The following is a 24,883-nucleotide window of genomic DNA, read 5'->3' on the forward strand; positions in this document are numbered from 1 at the left end:
GTAAAACAACAAAATAAAATATACATGTTTAAGAGTTTTTCCGAAAAACTCACCGGTTTTTAAATAAAAAATATTTTAATATTTGAGGGACAGTTTCACCCCCTTAGAGTTCCTTAGAGTTTAGAAAAATCCCTTCTTATCGAACCTCTACACCCTAAAGTCAATCCGTTTTCCAAAAATCAGGTTTTTACGTCAAGCGCTTTAAGCAGGATCGTGATTAATCAATGACCAGATTTTTCGAAACACCCTGTATACATTTTTAAAAAATCTTAAAATTTTTAAAAAAACAAAATAAAATATACGTGTTTTAGCGTTTTTTCGGAACCTTGACCGTTTTTTGCATAAAAAATATTGTAATATTTGAGGGGTGGTTTCACCCTCTTGGAGCTGGAATTTCGAAAAATCCCTTCTTATCGAACCTCTACACCCTAGATTCAACCTGTATGCCAAAATTGAGCTTCTTACGTTGAGTGGTTTGAGCAATCCACCCTATATACACTTGCAATGATTGTGATGCCGTGTACATAGGACAAACAGGTAGAAATTTAGATATAGGGATTAAAGAACATGTAAAGTCTATTAATAATCTCCAGCATAGTTCTGGTCTTGCAACTCATTGTATAGTAAATAATCACAAAATTAATAAAAACTCAATTAAGTTACTACACAGAGAAACAAAAGGTAGACGCTTAAATTACATTGAACAGTTAGAAATACTAAAATCTGTTAAAAACGAAAATAATGTTAACGACCAACAAGGATTTCTAAACACATTTTTTATAACCCCTATTGTAAACTCTCTGAACCCACCCCCATAGCAAATAAATATATAGTTACAGTGTAGTTAGACGATTAGTTCTTAAAAAACTCTTGCAAAAGGCCTAACAAGCCGAAACATATATGTAGAGTTAAAGTTACTCTTATTAAAAGTTTTTTGATACATCTAAAAGCGTGTTTTATTAAACTAATATTTCAACGATGTTTCACAAGGAACCAACCACAGCTTCAGTAGAATTTGAAAAAGTTGAGTTATTGAATGTTATTGCACCCAATAACGCCCTAATTACGCCTTATTCTTTTTCACCTATTTTTTACTACCCAAAACAGCGTTACATCACACATATCTCGTACCTCAGTATTTTATAGTCTGTCTCAATAACTGCACCAGCAAAAAACTAAAATACTTAAATATTATGACGAAGCCACGATTTCAATATTACTTTAATGCGATCAACATGAACTGTAACCAGAACGGTGCGAAATACATAGCGAAAATTTCTGGTTTCTGCCGTATATAGCGCCGCGGTCGGAATTTTTTGAAATCAACTGAAATGCAGACTATTGACTGGACAGGTAAGACTGACAGGTAAAACTTTGGCAGGAATGTGCAATATTTGCATACAGGGGGATACATATAGTTGAGAAATTAATTATAAATTAAACAAATTAAAATAATTACAGAAATGCGAAACGAATTCAGAAAATTTGTCAAAGAGAAACATCAAAAAAATCTGACAAAAAGTGTTTTAAAAAAGGCCGAAATGACATTCGTTAATTTTTAAATAATATATAAATATCACTAAAAAACACTAGTTATGACTCCTTTTATAGTATTTTTATTCAAAGCCTTCAACCTGTTAGAAGAGCACCATCCTGTTGAAAACTTCGCGATGATATCCTCTCGTATTACTCCTTTTATTATCTATCTTTTCATATCCATTGTCAAGAGAGAGACAGATATGCTCCTGCGCTAATCCAACGCAACTTCGTCCTTAAGAAAAGCTCTCGCAGCATCGGACCAGCATTGAGCTTTTCCGACTGAATTTTCTCTGTCAGTTTCCAGCGGGTGTTCGGCACGATCAGACCCCAGTTTCCCAGTCGGTGGAAATGCTCCAGCTGATTAAACGCGCGGACTCTCAGTGAAGGAAAACCGTTAAAAGTTTCCGTGGACTTTTTCTATCTAGTGTTTTCCTTGGAAAGTTTATTTTTCTTGGTCGTTGGCTTTTAATTTTGTGACTGAATATTTCATTTTCGGTTATAAGATTTTTTTGTGACTGTGATATATAAATCTGGAGTAAAACTGTTTTAATTTGTTTGAATAGACTTATAGACGTATTTTCTTAAGAGGATTGGTTAAAAGTAAGTGGCATTTTCTTTTGAATTTTTATAATGGTCAAAACATATTTTTAAATGTTTTGTATTTTTTTATTAGAAACTTTAATTTTTGGTTCTTAACTTTTAATTTTGTTATTGAATATTTCATTTTCGGTTATTAAGTTTTCATTTTGTGACTGTTATAATATAATCTGGATTAAAAAAACTTTCTTAATTTGTTTAAATAGACCTATTTAAAAAAATGTTTGAAAGACTTTTCTGTAGTGATCTTCTTAGAGAGTTTATTTTATCTTGATTGTTAACTTTTTATTTTCTGACTGTGTTATTAATCTGGAGTAAAAACTGTTTTAATTTATTTGAATAGACTAATATTTCCTTAAGAGGATAGGTTAAAAGTTTTTGTGGACTTTTCTATTGTAATTTCTTTAGAAACTTAATTTTTTTATTGTTAACTTTTAATTTTTGTGACTGAATATCTTAATACCGGTTTTTTGATATAATAAATAAAATAAGTTACAGAGGTGAGCCACTTTTGAAAAATACCCGGTATATAAATAAAAAAAAATTATAACCACCACTGCGTTTATTCCAAATCAAAACCAGCTTGCCAGTGGTATTTTACTAGTGAAAAAAATTTGCTTAACCGACAAAAAATGGTCAACGTTTCAAGGGGTGTATTTGTTCCTGTAGTCAGAAGCAAAAAAGAAACAAAGAAAAAAAACTATTTATTTACAACCACATATGTACTTAATACTGACATTACTGACTTTTAAAAAATTTGAAAGTGTTAAATTATCTATATTTGTTCTCTCTTCACTCGGTTTTTCTTATGTCTCGCCTCATTTAATTAAGCAAAATCTTCTTGTAACATCTTTATTAAATACTTATCTAACATCAACAAAAATAAACAAGAAGATTAACAATAATAATTGAAGATTTTAATACATTTATTTGTTGAAGGTAAAAATTCTAGACTTCTTTGGCTTAAAACCTACATTCTGGCGTTTTAAAAAAGCGACGAGTTTGTGATATTTTGATATGTCAGTCTTTTCCCTTAATTCTAGCATTGTCCGTATCATGCTGTACGTAGCCCAAAGAGTAGATGGCTTTTTCTGCCTTGCCATCTCGCTAAAATATGCCATCAAGACTGTCCCCGAAGCAATATTCTTAGCATTTCTTTCGGCACACCATTTTCCGTATACTTTCAATGCTATTTCATATCGCCCCCTACTTTTTTCTGGAATTAAACTGGCTTCTGCTCTTTTTGCAGCTTCTGTAAGTTCTAGTAGAGTACCAATATTAAAGTAGTCTTCATTATCAGAACTTTCCGACAACATTCTGGCTTTTATGTTATATAAATTCGAAACAGCGAACGAGAAATTCAAAACTGTCACTTAGTTGTTTGTTTTGCTGTTGAAGGTTTGCGCCATAACAACCATTGGTACCGGTAACTATACGAGCCCTAACAACTAAATGTTCGGACAAACACAAATTTATTAAAAACCTTTCTTATTAGTTCTAATTAACTTAATTATTTACATTTAAGAAATACATTAAAAGTATATTAAAATCTAACATTTCTAACGAGTATTTAAATAGTTTAGTTTCTATAAATATTAAAATAAACTGTAGGCCAATAAATAATCAAAAAGATTGCAGAAAATCGTGACAACTAAATGTTCGGACACTTTAAAAAATAACTGTTCTAATATGGCGTTACATCGACATGAACTTCTGCAACCACTGCAAGCCTGTTTGGCATGGTTTTTATTAATTATTGACATACGCCAGAGTAAAAATTTTGCCATAATTCACTTAATATCATCGTCAAATGGGCAACGGTTTCTTGAGGATCGTGGCACAATTTTTGTTTTGTTTTCTGCCACATGTCTCGATAACATTAAGGTCCGGACTGTGCGAAGGCCATGAGGGGACCTTGATGTTCATGTCCCTAAACCATTTTTTAGTAGTTTTAGTCATATGGCATGCCCCGCCATCCTGTTGAAATATAAAATTATTGTCCTGGTCTTTACCAGAACAATTGGTTACAAGGACCTTTGTTTTTCCCACTTGACACAAGAATATTTTTCAAAATTTTTTGATTTTTTGACGCATCAATTATGCTTTCTACCACCTCATACTTTTCTGGGCCTATTTTGGACATACTCCTTCAAATCATAATGCCTTTAGGAAATTTCACTGTTCTCTTTTGAGGCAATCTTTATCAAATAGACACTCTAGCGGTGTTAATTATATTGATCAGTGGCGTAACTATCGATGTGATGACCCGCGCCCTCGGGGGCTCAGGTCGCATTCCCATATCAATCACATGTTATCGCGAAACAAGCAGAATCGGGCGATCCCGAACTAAGTTCTTATCTATCACATGTCTTCTTAACTACTTAACTAGCACACGCCATCGCGAAAATAACTTATTACTTTACACTTGTTCTTGTGCAATTTTGTAGCTGTGTTTTCCTTTTTATTTTGCAAAATAAAAATAACTGGAAATATGTGATTTTTCATTAGAGCATTAAATTTGACAAAAAAGGAAATTTGCTGTATTGTCACTGGATTTCTGTATATATCATCGAATAGAAATAGAACTAAGCTAATTGTAGCATCAAAAAGAGCATGAAAAATTATATTGGCCAAACTAGTTAACTCAAAATCACAAAAACTCTAGTTACCTAATGGTTGTATTAAGGGGACGATAAGGCAGCTGAGTTACGAGAGGTGCCCGAAACTGCCACTTTTTTGGCAATTATTTCAATAGAAAATGAAGTTACTCGTACAATAGACATTGGTAATATTGTGTCAACTTTCGCCCATGCTAAAGCAAGGAAAAAAGAATTTTAACATGTTCATGTCCCTATTTACATTGTTTATTTTAATTTAGTTAGTTTTGTTGTTGTTTTTTGTTTTGTTTTTATTTATTTTTTTATTTATTTGATATTTTATACGTTTTACATTTATTTATATGTTACATATTCGGTGTTGCAGTAATAAATAATACTATATAAAAATGAATTTGATAATGTTATTTCTAACCTAAAATATGAGTGCATATTATTCAGATTAGTATATAAGTATTGAAAAATGTAGGTGTAATAGGGGGCCCGGTAAAATTTTTGCACACAGGCCCGTGAGTCTGTTGTTACGCCACTGATATCGATATTAAGGTGGCTCATGTGCACATGTAATCCGTGCACTTGCCATTTGCGATTGGAATTATTAGCGTCGGATTGTGAAATAATTAAATATTTTACCTAGTGTCATTTTTGTAGTGTGTGACATCAGAAGTTCCAATCCGACGCTGATAATTCTAATCGCAAATTGCAAGTTCATGGATTATATAGTCTGTCCAACGAGAAGATCCTTGACAGTGATAGATGTGTCTGTCATTTTAATTTCAAAGTAGTTTATTTTATTTTACAAAGAAATAAGTTGGTACAACTGGAACGCATAGCATGAAATTAATATATTTAAAATTTGACTGACAAGTGATTACTTCAAAATATTGTGAAAACTGTATAAAACTGAAAAAATGTAATCCAGTTATTTTATTTAATAAAAAACGGTATGTGTTAATACAACACAAACAAGAACAAGACACCACATACCAAAAAAATATCAAAAAGAACTATTTCTTACTTTCAAGCTTTATGAAACTTCCCGCATTTACGATTATATTTATCAATATAACTTATGTACATATACAAATTTGTAATATTCTACAGGAATAAATAAAATAACATAAATAAAACAAACTATTTTATTAATAATAACACTTACCAAATTTTATACCTTAAAGGTTGATTAATTAACTTTAATCTTAATTTTTTTAAACCAGTACTTTTTGATATTATTTTTCTGCAGTACTAAAATCCATTATTTACCTATCGTGTGATGTCGATATTTTACAGCTACTCCAGTTTTTAGTATGTGTTTAGTACGGTCCTTCTACCATATTCGAGATGCACTTATCTACGACGAGATGGTATACGAACTTTATTGATGGCAGATTGATGGTAACTTTATTGGTGTATAAGACTTTCTGCTTGGGTAGCGAGTATTAACCATAAACACTGTGCTCTAGGTCTACAGTTAATTTTAACTCGATTTTTCTTCCACTTGACTTCAAAAGAAACAAAACACACGTAATATCACGAATCAAAATGCATCATCTTCCAAAACGCAGAGTATTTGACAAAAGTTGACACAAAATTATAACAATTATTACAATTTGGCAAGACTTTGACAAGCGTCAAAAATCTAAAGGCGAGTTCATACGCATCGGCATCCGTTTGTCGTTCATCGTTCCGTCAAACCAATAAAATTGAAATACGATCTGTCATTTTTGAAATAAACCACTAAAACTGGTTAAAAACAAAAAGAGGCGACGCGGATTATATCGACGGATTTATATTTAAACCCATAGTTAACTTAAAAATTATTAGAAACTTTTTTTAGTAAAATAAATAGATTGGTATGGGACGTCATCTGCTTTTCTTCTATCATCGTCTGTCGAAATCTTACCTGAGAAAAAAAAACAGAGTATATATGCACGCATGCATGATCTTTATGAAATATGGACAGTGGAATTTCCTAAAGACATTATGCTTTTAGAGTTTATGTCCGCAATGGGTCTAGGAAGGTATGAGGTGGTAGAAAGGCACAACTAATGTGTCAAAATATCAAGAAATTTTGAAAAACAGTTGTGCCAAGTGTGAGAGACCTTTACCAGGATATGAATTTTATATTTCAACAGGATGGCGGGGCATGCCATATGACTAAAACTATTAAAAAATGGTTTCGGGACATGAACATCAAGGTCCCCTCATGGCCTTCGCACAGTCCGGACCTTAATGTTATCGAGACATGTGGCAGAAAACAAAACAAAAATTGTGCCACGATCCTCAAGAAACCGTTGCCAATTTGACGATGATATTAAGTGAATTATGGCAAAAATTTTACTCTGGCGTATGCCAATCATTAATAAAAACAATGCCAAACAGACATGCAGTGGTTGCAAAAGTTCATGCCGATGTAACGCCATATTAGAACAGTTATTTTTTAAAGGGTCCGAACATTTAGTTGTCACGATATTGTGCAATATTTTTGTTTATTTATTGGCCTACAGTTTATTTTAGTGTTTATAGAAACTAAACTATTTAAATACTCATTAGAAATGTTAGATTTTAATATATTTTTAATGTATTTCTTAAATGTAAATAATTCAGTTAATGAAAATAAAGGTTTTTAATAATTTTTTGTTTGTCCGAACATTTAGTTGTTAGGGCTCGTAGATATGGAAATGCCAAAACATTTTTCAAAATAAAATACTTTCCCTATTTTTTAATTAATGACGTGGTTGTAAATAAAATAGTATACAAACCTCGGAGGAAAGTTTTCATTATTTTCTCAAGATTTAGTTAATCTCTCGACAGTAATGAAACACTTCCTCCTCGATATGTAATATACTATTAAAATATCGAACACTTTAGTTTTTAGCAGGTAATAAAAAATTAAGTTCTGTTAACAACTTATAAAAAATATAGCGAATCCAGTTATGGAATTCGATAATTTATGTGACCTCTTCGCGTACTAATATGAGACCGCTAAAACGTTTGCGAGATACCAATAACGTACCTACTTGAATATTAATTGAATATTTTTAATTACTGTCTAATGCATTAGTCAGTAGGAGACCAGCTTGATTAAATTTCGTCCATCTAATTGTTTTTAGTGCATTTGTAATTCTGTTTCTTCTCTTGTATAATCCATTTTTTTATTTTCCACCTTAAAATTAGTTTAAGTTGATTTTAGAATAGATAATAATAAACAGTATATTACATAGCGAGGAGGGCAGTGTTTCATTACTGTCGAGAGGTTAAATAAATCTCGAGACAAAAATGAAAACTTTCCTCCGGGGTTTGTATACTATTTTATTTACAACCACATCATTAATTAAAAAATAGGAACAGTATTTTATTTTGAAAAAAATAAATATGCGAAAATTTGTCGTTTTCTGTTTTGGCATTTCCATATCTATAGTTACCGGTAGTGAAGGTAATATTGTTTCGGAGACAGTCTTGATGGCATATTTTAGCGACATGGTAAGGCAGAAAAAGGCATCTACTCTTTGGGCTACGTACAGCATGATACGGACGATGCTAGAATTAAGGGAAAAGACTGACATATCAAAATATCACAAACTCGTCGCTTTTTTAAAAAGCCAGAATGTAGGTTTTAAGCCAAAGAAGTAAATAGCAGAGCTGATATTTTACAGCTGAAGCGTCTAGGGGGATGGAAATCCAGTGCTGTGGCTGAGGGTTATGTGGATGCATCTGTAGCCAACCAAACTAAAACCGCAAATATGATATCTTCAACGACATCGTTGCCATCGTCTTCCTGTAGCAATTCAAACTCTTTACCTTCTTTCGTTGACATTAGAAGACCTGGAACAAGTCAAGAGTTAAGTTTTTGCAGCAGTGAAACCTCAATGCAATGAGTGAAACACATCATTAGGGCGGTCCCGTAACAATATCGATTAACGCGTACAATAGGTCAAATTTGACCATTAATTTCAACAAATAAATGTATTAAAATCTTCAATTATTATTGTTAATCTTTTTGTTTATTTTTGTTGATGTTAGAAAAGTATTTAATAAAGATATTACAAGAATATTTTGCTTAATTAAATGAGGCGAGAAATAAGAAAAACCGAGTGAGGGAAACGAAAGAGGAAAGAAATGTAGATAATTTGACACTTTCAAATTTTTAAAAATCAGTAATGTCAGTATATATGTGGTTGTAAATAAAAAGTATCAATATAAGAACAATAATTATGCTGTAAATAATAATTTTTATTACCTATAAAAGGAAATTGAAATATTAGTGCGGGCATAACAGAATAAATATTTTTGTACTCGACTCAAAATAATAAAAAAAATACTAGCTGACCCCTAGTTTACTTAGGGATATAAAAAATAGATAATAACTTATTCTCAGACCTACTGAATATATACATATAACATTTTATCAAAATCAAGCCGTTTTGATATGGTAACTAAAACTGTGACACGCGAATTTTATACAGGATGAGTCTTAAATAAGCAAATATTTTCGGGGCTGGTAGATCTCGATAAAAGAAACATAATTTCTCTCTGTTTTTCAAATAAGTCCAAAATAACGGAGTTATTTTACTTTGAAAATATCCAAAATATGTTTTTTTGCTAAAATTTTAAGAACCACTGGATTTTTTCAGAATTTCCTTTCTTGTAAATTTAACCTACTAGCCTATGTTGTCATATTATCAACAAATTATGTTTTTTAACTAAAAAGTAAAGAAATTTTTCAAAATTTATTTAAAAAAAAAACATCACAATTTTGTTTCTGGAGTCAAAATATACTACCCCTAAAATATTTGCACTTATTTAAGACACCCTGTATATTAGATCTATACCAATCCATACATCAAGACAAAGCATAGAAATTATTTTTAGATAGGTATTTATTTTCTCGGAAAGAAATATTCATGAAAAATCCATCTCGTTTGTTTACATTTTCTTGAAATAATTGAACTAATAATATTGTTCTTGCTGTTAAAAAGTGATTGAATTTTAATCATAACACATATGTTTTTATGCACATTCATTGATTAAACAAAGTTTGAACAGTGGTCTAATAAATTTATTAATAAAATATTATTAAATATTTTATTTCTTACTGAATTTACGCTAAACTAAATTTAAGATGCCATTATTACTGCTCGATACACTGCAAGTTTCGTTTTTGTGCTCAAGTCATGATTTTAGAAAACCCTGTTTTTTAGTTTCCAGAATGCTCTTGAAGTGCTGCTGATTCTGTGCTGAATTTCAGAGTCGATATTTGCCTTTTCCGAAATAAAACTACCGAGGTAATTAAATTCCGATACATATTCCAATAGTTCTTCTCCGATTTTTATAGCGCTGTTATGATTTTCCGGGGGAATGCAGATGATTTTAGTTTTATCGATGTTCAGCTTAAGGCCCAAAGTCTCGTATGCCCAGGTATATGTGTTCAGCATTTCCTGTAATTGCTGTAACGTATTTGCAACTAGAGCGCAGTCATCAGCGTATTTATGTTATTTAGATTTAGCGTATTATATTATCTAGATGTGCCACTGTTAGAGAATAAACTTTTATCGCTGTACCTTGTTGAATAAAAAACCAATATGCTAAAAGTCAAATGCCCTAAAAGGTATAAAATCTTGAGAGATTATCCTTTCACGGTAAAATTCTGAAGTCAAACCCTACCACTCGTAAAAGAAATTTGATTTCAAAGTTAAAACATTTTTTAGAAAAAAAAATTCTCTCTCTCTAATATTTTTTGCTTTTATGTATTTATATTTCCGTTAAGAGCACAAGTTTACAAATTCAGGTCAACTTTTGGACCCGAGGAGATGAGAACGATTCTTAACGTTATTTGATGCCCTGAACTCAGATCTTCAATCCGTTGGTCAAGATTGGCTCTAGTTTTTGAGTTCGCGCATGGCAGTAGCACTGCGCTCTTATAACGGCCCGGGTAGTTGACGCACGGTCAGTTGACGACGTTGATACCACTTGTAAACCCACAGGACGTTTTACTGCCACCTCTTCATATTAAACTTGGCCTTATTAAGAACTTTGTCAAAGCGCTCAATCGCGAAGGACCGGCTTTCCAGTACTTAACCAAGTTGTTTCCAAACATAGACTTAAAATAAAATATAGACTACACTATTTACATCTCAACGCGGACAAACAACCTTTTTTGTACATATGTTTACTTCTGGGTACAGTTGACCGAGCCTTCCTCATCCAGCCTATGTTGTCACGTCTTTAATATTAGCAATATTTTTTTCTTGTTATACACATATATTGAGATATTAATACTATAGTTTAATAAAGTAGGTTTTAATATTCCATAGATGTATAATAGTCCTTATACTACTAAATTATAAGTCGGATACTGTATAATAAGGATAGGTTCTTTACAATATGACAACACCGATTAGAGGCGAGGGAGCCTATTCATTCATTTATTACCTTGTAGTACGTGTCGCACGTGTGCGGTAAAGCTTTGTTGCCGCTATCTCCCCGGCTGTATTAACGCATTTTCTTAGCTTGTAGTCCTTAAGTGTTTATTTTATTGACTTTTTCTGTTCAAAAACTATAAAATATGGTTCGCCAGTGCCAAATTTGCAAGAAATTTGACTTAAGTAATCCATTTAAGTCTTGAAACGACTTTTGACCGGTAGGCAACTCTCAATTTACCCATTGGCAGTCAGTGGCGTTGTTGTAGAAAGGCGCTTATTTAGATAATATTTTAGTAAAATGTAAAATCTGAATTTTTTCTTTTACATTACATTATTTACTTACTTACATTGTAACAAAATCATAATTATAACCCTGTTAATAATTAATAATGTTTTTATTAAAATATATTCCGGTTTATTCTAAAATTATCTTCAGAATTTAAAATAACATACAAGAATTTTAAAATGATATTACATTATGAAACAATATTTTTTAATATACCGGGTCGTCTCAAAAGTGGCTCAACCCTATAACTTTTTTATTTTTTCAGATAAAAAACAGATTTGTATGTTAGTAGGTATATGACATAAATTAGGATTTATTGACGTATTCAATTGTTTTTGGTCTCTTCCTGTTTCACGGAAATGATTACATCTTTTGATTTTTAAAGGCACCCTCAGTATATTGCTACTTTATTCGATAAAAAATGACACTCTGAATAGAATGACATATCATATGTCAACTTTTGACATTGTCGCTTAAAAACATGTCCTATTTTAAATTTCAATCCAGTTTTTTTCAATCCACTAAGTTTTAATCAAGGAGCCTTGGAAAAATAGTTTTGATCGTCTAATAGGTTTCGTGTCTTGTCTAGGCCGGTTAAAAGATGTACAAATCGTATTTTTATCATACATATGTCAATTTTTTTCAAATGGAACAAGGGTGACTCATTAGCATATTTGGAAAAAGCATTTTTTTATGAATATATTGATACCACACATTTGGTATTTCGAGTCAAATTGTCGTTATGAACCGCATGTTACAATTACAATTAAACCATATGCGAAAATGTCAAAAGTTGACATATGATATGTCATTCTATTCAGAGTGTCATTTTCTATCGAATAAAGTAGAAATATACCGAGGGTGCCGTTTAAAAATTAAAAGTTATAGTCATTTCCGATGAAACAGGAAGTGACCAAAAACAATTGAATGCGTCAATCAATCCTAATTTATTTCATATACTAACATACTCAATCTTGTTTTTTATTTGAAAATATAAAAAAAATTATGGGGATGAGCCACTTTTGAGACGCACCCGGTATAATAAAGACAGTACCGAGTTAAATAAATGTAGTTTTATTTTATCCACTTCCTATCACCTTCCTTGCTTTAATGGAACAGATTTATGTTTTCTCTAATTTACATAATAAGACATCACTTAACCAGAAAAAAAATTACAACAATCATATTTTTTTCTCTCCCTGTCGCCGGTTGTATTATATCTGTGGAATAGATCCTGTTTTGATTAATATTAGAGGTTGTAAATGTTTGACTAAAATTAATAATTTTTTATTAATTTCAAAAATTACGTAATTTCGATTATAAAATTTCTTCTATAACGTGTATTTTATTATTTTTATCCTTTTGGACTCTAAATTGTTTTTTCTAAACTTTTATTTAAAAACCTGTCCTAAATCTTAATAAAATATAAAAAAGTTTAAATACGATATATTTTTAATTTAGTTATAGCTTCATTAAAATAAAAAAAATACCCGGCTATGATACGGAGAGTTCAGGTGTACTTGAGAAACGAAAGACAGTGTTGTGTTTCTCGGCAGAGTCGTCAGGGAATGACCGTTACGACAGAGACAACCTATCTATCGCTCGTGTCGCACTCGTTATAACCTAAAACAATAACACAACAATAACAAGACAGTGTCTGACCGCATGTTCCAGCTATTTATGAATGAGATGCTCAGTCTATATTTTGTTTTAAGTCTATGTTTCCAAAACTGTCATACGCAAAAATCAAAGAAGGTGTATTTGTCGGACCTGATATTCGAAAACTAATGGCTGACGCAACGTTTACAAAATGTTTAACGTTTAATAAGGCAGCAGCATGGGCATCGTTTCAAAGTTTGTTCACAACTTTCTCGGTAATCATAAATCACCGGATTACAAGCAAGTAATCGACAATTTGTTGCAAAATTACCTCAAGATTGGAGCTCGAATGTCTCTCAAGATACATTTTCTGCATTCACATCTTGATTTTTTTCCACAAAACTTGGGCGACACGAGCGACGAGTAAGGAGAGCGGCTACACCAAGATGTAGCAAAAATGGAAAGGCGATACCAAGGATTTTGGGACGAAGGCATGATGAGCGATTACTGTTGGGCCCTAATCCGTCCTAATCTAACAGATCCCAAGTAGTATAAAAGACTCAGTTCAACCTCTGTTCATTTCTGATTTATATTGTTTAATTCAATAAATAAAAATAGTAAAATAATGAATTTATTGAATATTTTGAAAACTAGAACCAATCTTAAAAAATGGACTGCTGATTTGAATTCAGCTCCAAAAGTTATCTTAGAAATTGCTTTTAGTTGCTCAGGTCCAAAACCGTGTATACTTGTGTAGTTATAAGAAAATCATACATTTTCTTTGTTAGAACATCCTGTATAACAAATCGAAGAATCAGAAAATAAACTTTATCTATTACATTCTCTCTAAAGTCTTGGACACAAAACAAATATGCTAAAAGTCAGATCCCTAAGAGAAGTAAAAAACCTTGAAAGATTATCCTTGGGCTGTAAAATGTTCGAGAAAAATAACTGAACTGAAACCCTACTAAAAGAAGATTGAATTCAAAGTAAGATACCTCAAAAAAAAATCCAAATAGATATTTAATATCCTTCGGTTTTATATTTATGTATACAGGGATGATACAGATTATTGTGTGTATTTTTTGTGATTTTGTTATAAATCAGACCTCAACGAAAAACTTAAAAAATTAGCTTTTTCTTTTGTACAATTTTAACGTAAAACCCTACTGAAAGAGAGCTGATTCCAAAGTGAAACCCTTTCTTTTATCAAAAAAAATCCGAATTTCTATGTAATGTTCTTTTTCCTTTTATATACAGGGTGGTCCGAACAGTTTTCTGGAAACTTTAGCAGCGTATTCTCAGTATTCTGTAGATAAAGATAAATAAAAAAGTTCGTATAGTTGTATGTCCTAAAATGCTTAGTTTCGGAGATACAGGGTGTAGTTTGTGTAGCTTAAATTATAGTGTAAGTTTCATTTTTATTTCGTTTTTTTCCAAATAATTTCTTAAGTAACGTCAATATTAAGATGAAAATTGGTGTCTGGGAGTTTTTTGACATGAGAAATTTGATTTTGATGTCAATATGAGAGGGCGCCACCTACATGTGTTTTGACTGTTTTGAAAATTAATATCTTTTCGTCCACACCTGTATAAAAAAAATACACATTTACTTTGTTTTTTACGTAGAAATGTTTTTTACGTAAAAAAGATCTCTTGGTAAAAATCGCTACGAGTAATGGTTCTCGAGATATTTGAAATCGAAATTATCAATACCTGTCATCATTGACATAAATTGTGTTGACTAAATATTATTAAACTGAGATCATAAATTTGAAATGTTTTGGTGTCAAAAGTTTAACAGAAACTGTTTTATCATCATTTTTTCGCAGAAAATTTATGATTAAATTAAAAAAATAAAAATTTCCCAAATTTATTATTTCAGTCAAATAACTATCTACTCAACGTGTTTATGTTTTGTCAATAATGACATGTATTGAATATTTCCATTCTAAATATCTTGAGAACGGTTGCTAGTAGCGACTTTTGCCAAGAGATATTTTTTACGTAAAAAATCACGGAAATGTACAGGGTGGGTCAAATTCGACGCTTTTAAATGGAAACACCCTTTTCTATAGGAGATAGACAAAAACTAATATCGGTGTCTGGAGCTCAATTTTTGTCAAAAACATGATGGTGAAAACCGCATATCGATATCTGTTACCGTTTCGGAGTTACGGGGTGTTTTTCAAAAAAATGCATTTTTAACAAGTCGCTGTAACTTTTTTGCTATGGAAAATTTTGTATTTTTATGAAAACATTTCCAAAACACCTTTTTACGTAGAATTTAATGGTTCAAGTATAATTTTTTTAAAATTAATAATTTAAGAACTATCAACAGAAAATTTGATTTTTTATATGGGACACCCTGTATATTTTTAATTTATTGAAAAGAATTTAAAATTACCTTTCCAAAAATATAACACACTTGATATTTTGCTAGATTCCTCTTCGAGATATAGAGTATATAAAAATTCGCCCGCTTTTAAATAAGTAGGCTTTGAACGGCACCGGCTGTAATGCAAAAAAATTCTAGCTGTGAGCATCAATTAAAACGAAAATAATATTTACTATGAGAGATGCAGAATTTTATAACAATTTAAAATATATTTAACCAACATCAACACATTTAAACTATATCTAATAACAATAAAAATAAATAGCAAACCAAGACATGAGATTTTGCTACAGGTGTTCCACATATCGACCGTCTTCTGTTATGGACAGACGGGGCAGTTTTTGAAGATTTCTCGCGGAATTCATTAACTCAGTGGGGGTGAAAGATACCCTCTTATAACTGCTAAGTATTTTTAATTCTTGTCTAGATTATACGGAAGAATAAGGAACCTTTATTCTTCCGCAAATATATCCATAGGATTAGATCCATGGGCATTAAGTCAGGCGGCCTCGACGGCCAAGTCTTGGTTAGCTATCCAATTATTCTTCAAATTGGCTGCAAAAATTTGCTGATAACTTCAGCGTTCAGAGGCGGTGCGTCGTTTTGCTGGAAAAATATGTTTTCGAATTCCATTAAGGGCATATCATCAATAAGGGGTCCAAAGCCTACTAGTTAAAAGTGGTAAACTTATAAAAATTCTGTATTTCGAAGGGGATTATAACAAAATATCAAGTGTGCTATATTTTTGGAAAGGTAATTTTAAATTCTTTTCAGTTAATTAAAAATATAGAGGGTGTCCTAAATAAAAAATCATTTTTTCTGTTCATAACTCTTAAATTATTAATTTAAAAAAAAATATACAAATATACAGTCTGCAATAAAGGTGGGCTTACCCACCATTAAATTCTACGTAAAAAGGTGCTTTGGAAATGTTTTCATAGAAATACAAAATTTTCCATAGCAAAAAAGTTACAGCGATTTGTTAAAAATGCACATTTTTGAAAAACACCCCGTATCTCCGAAACGGTAACAGATATTGATGTGCGGTTTTCACCATCATGTTTCTGATGAAAATTGAGCTACAGACACCGATATTAGTTTTCATCTATCTCCTATAGAAAAGGTTGTTTCCATTTAAAAGCGTCGAATGTGACCCACCCTGTACATTTTTTTCACTTAACAGTCATTTTTTTCACTTAACAGTTTTATACAGGTATGGACGAAAAGTTATTACTCTTCAAAACGGTTAAAACACATGTAGGTGGCGCCCTCTACTACTAGGGGTCAAAATCAAATTTCTCATGTCAAAAAACTCCCAGACACCAATTTTCATCCAAATATTGAGGTTACTTCATAAATTATATGGAAACAATCGAAATAAAAATGAAATTTTTACACCCTGTATCTCCGAAACTGAGCATTTTAGGACAAACATTTATACGAACATTTTTGCTTATTTTTATCTGCAGAATATGCTGCCGAAGTTTCCGGAATACAGTTCGGACCACCCTATATATTTTTTTTTGGATTTCATTTAATTTTTCAAAGGGATCCATAAGGGAAACGTGTATCTTTAATCTTCTAGAATATTTTTTTGAGATAAGAATGTTTAATGAAGTAAAATATAAGAAAAATTCGGTTCTTCTAAATTTCAGTTTTTCCATTTTGTTCTTCGAATATTAAAAGAATTATTTATTAATACTTTTATGAGGAAGACGTATAATAAGGAAGATGTACATTTAATAAAGCTAAGAGGCTTTAGTTTACTTATAAATATACAGTCTGCAATAAGGGTGGGCTCATGATAATTTTTTACCAGCATATTTAGATAAAGTCTTTGTTAAATTAAGTGGAAAATGTCAAACCGGGGAAATCTTATTATGTATACTCTTTACGTACGTATTCCAAACAGATATTAAATAGAATTTACTTGGCAAGTGATTTTTCGAAGTATTATAATGTAAAAATATATTTTATGCCAAAAGCGTTGAATGAAATACAGGGTTGTTCACCACATACGACACGGAGTATTGTAGCTAAACGATGAGATTTTTACAAACTGTAAGTTTGGGGTTCGATGAAGGACTATTAGAGCTACAATTTAAAAATATTTTTACAAGATGCAGAGTGTCCCAAATAAATAAAAAATATCAAAGTTGTATTTTTTAAATGGAACACCCTGTATATTATTACATTTTTAGTTTCTACGATTAAAATAAAGGTAAATTTGATTAAGGTTTATTACACTTAAACCTTACCGTATTTGAAATATTTTCAATTTTGTGAAATTGCAGTAAAAATTTTAAAGCTTCATTTCTCCAAGGGTATCAAAGTTTTTAATACTAAATATTTAATGAAGTTTATTTATTGATCAGTTATTGTGTTGCAATAATAAAAATAATACTACCTTATACAGAGTGTCTAAAAATTTATTTTAAATAATTATTAGCTTCAAACGGCAATAACTTGTTTAATTTAAATGGAACACCCTGTATATTTTACGAGAATCAGATGCACAATTTAATTGTCTATCAAATTACATTATACCATTTTTTACCTATCTCTTTAAGTTTCCGTAGAAAATGCATTTTCTTGTAATTTAGAACTTATTTATCAATATACCCATGGACTATTGACATTTTAGATTATTTTTAAAGATGTCCCAAATTTTTAAAGAGTACAGATACTAATATTGTCGATATAATTCGTTTATTTCATTAAAAAATAAAAAAAAACTGTTTAAATATTTGTTAAAGAGGATCAATTAATATGATTCCAGTATTCAAACTACATTAACTGACTGCGTTGATTAATAATAATTGCTCCAAATACTAAAAAACTGAATTTTGTATGGGCATTAGACAGTGTGATAAAAAGTAACACCTTAAAAATGATATTTCATTTTTTAATAAATGCTTATTTATAACTACAGAGACTTTAATTTGATAACTTATTATTATATTGATTTCTGACTCAAATCCACATTTATTTATAATAATTTAATAACGAACACAATTAAGTATGTAATTAATTAGTATATGGGCGCAAATAATGGTGTTATATTTAATTAATGGTATACTCTTTTATAAAGATTTAAATAGTTTTCTTTTTGCATACAAATGGGCTAGTAATATTATCGTTTTGCTAAAAACGATAATATTACTAGTCTGTACATTTTGTACATTTGTTGCTTTAAAAACAATCTAAAATGTCAATATTCCATTGATATATTGATAAATGAGGTCTAAATTATAAGAAAATGCATTTTATACGAAAACTTGAAGGGATAGGTAAAAAATGGTATAATACAATTTGATAGACAATTTAATTGTGCATCTGATTCTCCTAAAATATACAGGGCATTCCATTTAAATTAAAGAAGTTATTGCCGTTTGAAGCTAATAATTATTTAAAATAAATTTTTAGACACTCTGTATAAGGTAGTATTATTTTTATTATTGCAACACAATAACTGATCAATAAATAAATTTCATTAAATATTTAGTATTAAAAACATTGATACCCTTGGAGAAATGAAGCTTTAAAATTTTTACTGCAATTTCACAAAATTGAAAATATTTCAAAAACGGTAAGGTTTAACTATAATAAACCTTAATCAAATTTACCTTTATTTTAATCGTAGAAACTAAAAATGTAATAATATACAGGGTGTTCCATTTAAAAAAATACAACTTTGATATTTTTTATTTATTTGGGTCACTCTGTATCTTGTAAAAATATTTTTAAATTGTAGCTCTAATAGTCCTTCAACGAACCCCAAACTTACAATTTGTAAAAATCTCATCGTTTAGCTACAATACTCCGTGTCGTATGTGGTGAACAACCCTGTATATGTCTGAAGAGATTTAAAGAAGAATCCAATTTTTCTCAGATTGTAAATGTATGATTTGTAAATTAAAAAGAAAAAAAAAACAGTGTGTACACTACCTGCACATATTTGAAGTGAAACTTCTTATTACCATCTATTATATTGAAGGATTTGAAGGATATATATATTTTTTATGAATGCTTTTTATAAAATTCAAAAAAATTAGAGTTAATATAAAACCGTATACTATTCTAGCTTTATAATTTTATAATGTTTTTTTATTAAAAAGCGATAATTCTATTATCCGGCCGGATAGCCCTGGCAGCTGTGGCCAATAAACGAAAATATTACTACCTATATCTCTGACTACTTCTAACCAATAATTTGTTTTGTGTGGTCTGTGGTCTGTTTTAGTTTAAATGTTTTGCATTGATAATAGTACGAGAGCAAGCAACGTCGGAAAAACATGTATTTTAAGACGTCTGGCACTTTGATATATCTTTTACTATGCTCTCTAGAACAGCATGCGGCCCGTCTGGCTGCCGGTAAAAGTTGCGTTCTCTACTGCGCATTAAAAGAAGATCCTATATTTTTATTAGTCCTTTAAATTCTAGTACTGAATATTAATCGAACATGTCACCATAGCGCAGTGCGTAGAGTTTCCGACCACGAACCGATGATTCAGAGTTCGAATCCGGGTCAGGGCAAACATTTTTTTATTTTATTTTCGTTTATATTCTGATAGTAAAGTATTAAATATATTTTTTTAATTACCACAATTATTTAATACTTTACTATCAGAATATAAACGAAAATAAAATAAAAAAGTCTTTGACCTGACCCGGATTCGAACTCTGAATCATCGGTTCGTGGTGGGAAACTCTACGCACTGCGCTATGGAGACATATTCGATTTATATTCAATACTATAATTTATAGGACTAAATTAATAAAAAATATAGTATATTCTTCCGATGCGCAGTAGTGAACGCAACGGGTATCGGCAGCCAGACGGGCCGCATGCTGTTCCAGAGAGCATAGTAAAAGATATATCAAAGAGCCAGACGTCTTAAAATACTTTCTCGAAAACGTTGCTAGCTCTTAGACTATAAAGGAAATTAATTTTGATTGGAATTCCCATCAAAATTTTGGGTCGCGACCGTTGTACGCGATCTGGCGCTGCTCAGTGTTCCCAACTCTCAAAAATTTATCTCCCTAAAAATCTAAAACGCTCGCATCAAAAAAACCCAAAATATCCCTATAAACCTAAAAAAATATCCCGAAAAAACCCTAGAAATATAAATAGTAATAAATAAACAATTTGTTCTGTTTTAAGTGGTTGACCTTAAAACGTCTGATCACAGCAGTGTAGCCAACTGTTCGAAACTATTCCTTAAAGCCAAATCGTATTTGCTTAAAGCTATCAAACCTTCTTAAATCCAAACAACTAAAATCCCCACAGCTGCTACCCAAGATTCGGTGATTAAAATAAATAAATTATTTTGTTTTATGTATTCTTTCCTATTAATTTTGAAAAATAGCAGTAGCGGTCTTATCTCCTCTTTGGTACCGGTAAAATTCCAATGAAATTTTATCCCTAAAAATATCCCCAAAAAATTTTACTCCCTAAAAAAATCCCCATATAGATTTTTTTCTCCCCAAATTTAGGGATAAAATCCCGGAGTTGGTAACACTGGCGCTGCTATAGCAGTTGCTAAGAACATCCGCAAACAAAAACAGAAATAATTTTCTCTTGTCCATATCTTCTGTCAAAGTCAGAATCTTCAAAAATTATAAAATTTTTCAAAATCTCAACCGCTCTCATTGAAAAAATTCCGAAAAGTGTTTAAAGCGTCCATTTTCAAAGTAATTATTGCTATCTTGTGAGTTTAATTTAAGTTTTATTTACTCAAACCCGTGATAATTGTGAAAAAGTGGCATTAAAAACTTATAAAGCTGTGCTGTGAACTGTGAACAGCAAAAATCATCGTGGATCGTGGCATAACGTCGGGTTCCAATGTATCATATAAAATAAAGTTTCTTGTGTGCAACACACTGTATTTTATTTATAAAATTAAACGAAAATAATAATAAATTTAAATAAATAATATTTGACGATATAATTCCGGAAAGAGCCGAACCGCTCCGAAATTTTCTAAAGCTTTGGGTCGCGACCGTTGCAAGAATAGCGCCAAATAGTGTTTACATTTTCCTTATGGGCACTTTCCAACCTAAACTTGTTTCATTTATCTATGATGGTTTTATTCATTATTAATTTTTATTGATTTTTAAAACTAAACTAAGTCTTGTAAGTTCAAAATTTTACGTATTTAAACAACATTGAGATGAGGTTGAAATGATCAGCAAATATTTGTCAGTAAACTATCCCCTTCCCCAAAGGGGAACAAAAGATAGAAAATAAAACACAAAAATAAGTATAGTGTAGGTAGTTCTGGGTAGGAAGAAAAGAGCTCACCACGTAAAGAAAAAACTTTCTATTTCAGTTTCTCAACGTCTCTATTGTTAGTTTCTGGTAAAGTCACTAGATAATATACCGAAGTACCGAAATTACCTCTATTTTAACTTCATTTAGAGGGGGAGGATTAAAAATATTTTAAGCATATATAATTTTACAAGCAGCAACGAAAACAAGGAAAAACTTTCGACAATGCGGATGAACCTATAATTTTCTTAGTTTGATACCCTGTATACAAATTTGTCGAATCGGGAGAAAATCATATTTTCAGTATTTCGTTGAATATAAAACAAAAGTTCCTAAAAGTGAGATCCCTTAAAAAGGTATGAAACTCTCGAAAAGATTAACCTTTTACAGTAAATTTTGGAATGAAAACCTTACTAAAAGTAAAGAAAAAACTTTAGGCAAAAGTAAAACCATAAAACCATTTTCACCCCGTCTTTACTGAATTTTATGACATAGAAATGAAATATAATACGATTAAAATTTTTAAAAGTTCATAAAATCTTGATTATCCCTTTATAATCAAATTTTGGGGTTAAAACTTTGATAAACTTGCAAAATATGAAACCTTTATCAAAATATTGAAATTTTTGCTTTAAGATACTTTATATACCTGGTGCATCTCGAAAGTGGCTCACCCTTATAACTTTATTATCTTGAGAGTAGAAAAAAAACGAGAATTGGTATGTTAGTATATGATATAAATTAGGATTGATTAACGTATTCAATCGTTCGTTTTTCGTTTTCTGTCACTTCCTGTTTCACCGGAAATGACTACAACTTTTGATTTTTAAATGGCGCCCTCGGTATATCTGAATAGAATGACATATCATATGTCATATAAACATTAATTTTTAATCAAGAAGCCTTGACAAAATAGTTTTCATCGCCTAATGTTTTTCGCTCGGTTTTTCGTGTCTTGTCCTGGTCGGTTAAAAGATGCCCAAATCGTATTTTTAATCATATCTCATTTTTTTCAAAGGGAACAAGGGTGGCTCATTAGCATATCTAGAAAAAGCATTTTTTACGAATAATTTGGTACCACACACTTGGTATTTCGAGTCAAATTGTCGTTATGAACCGCATGTTACAATTTCAAATAAATCATATGCGAAAATGTCAAAAGTTGACATATGATATGTCATTTTCTATCAAATAAAGTAAAAATATACCGAAGGTGCCATTTAAAAATCAAAAGTTGTAGTCATTTTCAATTTATGTCATATACTAACATACCAAATCACGTTTTTTATCTAAAAAAAAACAATAAAAAAAGTTATAGGGGTGAGCCAAATGTCTCTAAAAAATCATTTTTGAAATTTTTGGCTTTGAATTACTCTTTAGGTAAAAGGATTACTCATAATAAAACCGTCTTTCGAAAATAAATATGAATAAATCATTTATTTGACAAGTTACAAAATCCAGTCTTACAAAAGAAAAATAATTTTTACAAAAAATTTAAAAGAAATACTTTTTTCTATTTTACACGAGACATAAATATATTACGAACTTAGTCTAAAATACTTAAAAACACCAACTTAGTCTCAAAAATTGCTGCCTAATTATGCAAATCACAACTTTAACAATTCAAAGATAGCGTGTCGCAAAACCAAACAACCTAAGACAAAATAACTTTGACGTTGCGTCTAAGCAACCTATATTGAGATAAAAAAGTATTATTGTTTAAGTACAACATCAATCATAGGGTTCTTGATCCCTTATTTTTTCGATTAATTCCTAAAAAAATTGAAATGACCTCTGTGCGAGGCGACGATGCACCACCCGGTATATAAGATACATATATTCAGAGGCGGATACAGAGGGGGGCCATGAGGCCAAGGCTCCCCAAAAAATCTACAGGGTTGTTCACCACATACGACACGGAGTATTGTAGCTAAACGACTAGATTTTTACAAATTGTAAATTTTGGGTTCGTTGAAGGACTATTAGAGCTACAATTTAAAAATATTTTTACAAGATACAGAGTGTCCCAAATAAATAAAAAATATCAAAGTTGTATTTTTTTAAATGGAACACCCGATATATTATTACATTTTTAGTTTCTACGATTAAAATAAAGGTAAATTTGATTAAGGTTTATTACACTTAAACCTTACCGTTTTTGAAATATTTTCAATTTTGTGAAATTGCATTATAAATTTTAAGGCATCATTTATCCGAGAGTATCAAAGTTTTTAATACTAAATATTTACTGAAGTTTATTTATTGATCAGTTATTGTGTTGCAATAATAAAAACTTTACTACCTTATACAGAGTGTCTAAAAATTTATTTTAAATAATTACTAGCTTTAAACGGCAATAACTTGTTTAATTTAAATGGAACACCCTGTATATTTTATGAGAATCAGATGCAGAATTTAATTTTCTATCAAATTGTATTATACCATTTTTTACCTATCTCTTCAAGTTTCCGTAGAAAATGCATTTTCTTGTAATTTAGAACTCATTTATCAATATACCCATGGAATACTGACATTTTAGATTATTTTTAAAGATGTATCAAATTTTTAAAGAGTACAAATACTAATATTGTCGATATAGTTCGTTTATTTCATTAAAAAATAAAAAAACCTGTTTAAATATTTGTTAAAGAGGACCAATTAATATGATTCCAGTATTCAAACTACATTAATTGACTGTTTGCGTTGATTAATAATAATTGCTTCAAAAACTAAAAAACTGAATTATGTATGTGTATTAGACAGTGTGGTAAAAAGTAACACCTTAAAAATGATATTTAATTTTTTGACAAATGCTTATTTATAACAACGTTCATTTTCATAACTTATTATTATATTGATTTCTGATTCAAATCCACCTTTATTTAGAATAATTTATTAACGAGCACAATTAAGTATGTAGTTAATTAGTATTTGGGCAGAAATACTGGTGGTATATTTAATTAATGGTATACTCTTTTATAAAGATTTAAATAGTTTTCTTTTTGCATACAAATAGGCTAGTAATATTATCGTTTTACTAAAAACGATAATATTACTAGCCTGTACATTTTGTACATTTGTTGTTTTAAAAACAATCTAAAATGTCAATTTTCCATGGGTATATTGATAAATGAGGTCTAAATTATAAGAAAATGC

At 30.5% G+C, this 24,883-nt stretch overlaps 1 protein-coding gene across 2 annotated transcripts in view; it reads left to right on the forward strand.

Moving 5' to 3' along the window:
* LOC115888181 (soluble guanylate cyclase 88E) overlaps window positions 1-24,883 on the forward strand; it is a 196,976-nt gene that overhangs the window by 19,252 nt on the left and 152,841 nt on the right. Inside the window, exon 1 of one of the 2 annotated variants that reach the window (XM_030907804.1) lies at window positions 1,864-2,139. The exons of the other annotated variant lie outside the window; for it this stretch is intronic. The gene's annotated coding sequence lies outside the window, so the exon portion shown is untranslated. Of the gene's footprint in view, window positions 1-1,863; window positions 2,140-24,883 lie in introns of those variants that run through there. 2 annotated transcript variants of the gene reach the window in all.

Source organism: Sitophilus oryzae, unplaced genomic scaffold (assembly GCF_002938485.1).
Source record: "Sitophilus oryzae breed Bouriz unplaced genomic scaffold, Soryzae_2.0 scaffold_684_pilon_pilon, whole genome shotgun sequence".
Taxonomy (NCBI): domain Eukaryota; kingdom Metazoa; phylum Arthropoda; class Insecta; order Coleoptera; family Curculionidae; genus Sitophilus; species Sitophilus oryzae.